The 1543-nt window shown below is 42.8% G+C and overlaps 1 non-coding gene across 1 annotated transcript; it reads right to left on the reverse strand.

Annotated features, from left to right (window-relative positions):
- Positions 1 to 679: 679 nt before the first annotated feature.
- On the reverse strand, positions 680 to 786 carry LOC141716253 (small nucleolar RNA R71). The gene has a single exon (XR_012572970.1). It is a non-coding gene; the product is annotated as a small nucleolar RNA R71 (small nucleolar RNA).
- Positions 787 to 1543: the final 757 nt, after the last annotated feature.

Consider the following 1543-nt stretch of genomic DNA (forward strand, 5'->3'; position numbering starts at 1 on the left):
AGCGACTAACAAGTTTTTGGCGCCGTTGCCGGGGACTCGGTGTTAATTTTTAGTTTACGTGTTTGTCATCAGTGGTCGTTACAGTTCATTGACTCGGAGATCGTTACTTATCAGTTTCCTTGTCTTATTTCAGGTACTCTAGCGAGCGTGTATGCATACGCGTTCGGGCTCTCGTAAGAGAACTCTGGGTAAAGCCGAGGAAGAAGTTGTAGTGGTTCGAAGGAAGGTTTTTGAGGATGAAGAGAAGGTAGAAGAAGAAGAGAAAGTCGAGGAACCAATTTTAGTAGTGATGGGGGATTAAGCAGAAATTCCTAAGACTTTGATGGACTATTCTCAGCCTAAGATCAATGACATTCAATCAAGCATTATTAGGCCATCCATCTTGGCTAACACTTTTGAGATAAAGTCAAGCATGATTCAGATGATACCGAACTCAGTTCAGTTTGGGGGTTCACCTACTGAAGACCCCAACATGCACATAAGGGATTTCATTGAGATATGCGACACTTTCAAGTTCAATGGTGTGATTGAAGATGCTATCAAGTTGTGACCCTTCCCGTTCTCTCTAAGGGATAATGTTAAATGCTGGTTACATTCTCTACCACCAGGGTCTATCACCACATGGGAGGATCTTGCTCAAAATTTTCTCACTAAATTCTTCCCTATGGCGAAGACTGCTGCAATCAGGAATGCTCTTACTCAGTTTGCTCAGCAAACTGGAGAATCTCTGTGTGAGGCTTGGGATCAATATAAAGAGATGCTAAAGAAGTGCCCACACCATGGCATGCCTGATTGGATGATTATAAACTGTTTCTACAATGGACTAGGTGCTACTTCTAGACCCATGCTCGATGCAACATCAGGAGGAGCCTTGTGGGCTAAGAGCTATAATGAAGCTTATGAATTGATTGAACTGATGGCTGCTAATGAATACCAGAATCGTTCCCAGAGACTGACACAGGAAAAAGTAGCAGGAATTCTGGAGTTGGATGTAGCAACTGCTATAGCTGCCCAACTTAAGGCTTTGACGATGAAGGTGGACACATTGACTAATTATCGAGTTGATCAAATCACTAGTGTCTATGAGCTTTGTGTTACCGCCCATGAGACTGATTAATGTGCTATATCTAGTGAATCAGCTCAGTTCGTGAGCAACTTTCAGCGATCGCAGCAACCTGTGACAACCACTTATCATCCCAAAAACCGCAATCATCCTAATTTTAGCTGGAGCAACGATTAGAATGCGTTTCAACAGCCTTATCAGCAGTACCCAGCTAAGCAGTACAATTCCCCTGGTTTTCAGCAACCGCAATATGCACCAAGGCAGCAATTTCAGCTGCAACAAGCTAATGAAAAATCTGAATTAGAGGAGTTGAAGCTTATGTGTAAGAGTCAAGTTGTTTCTATCAAGACCTTAGAAAATCAAATTAGACAAATTGCCAATGCCTTGCTAAATCGTCAACCTGGTACATTACCTAGTGACACTGAAGTGCCAGGAAAGAGGGAAACTAAGGAGCGGGTGAAGGCAATCACTTTGAGGTCT

Source organism: Apium graveolens, chromosome 3 (assembly GCF_009905375.1).
Source record: "Apium graveolens cultivar Ventura chromosome 3, ASM990537v1, whole genome shotgun sequence".
Classification (NCBI taxonomy): Eukaryota; Viridiplantae; Streptophyta; class Magnoliopsida; order Apiales; family Apiaceae; genus Apium; species Apium graveolens.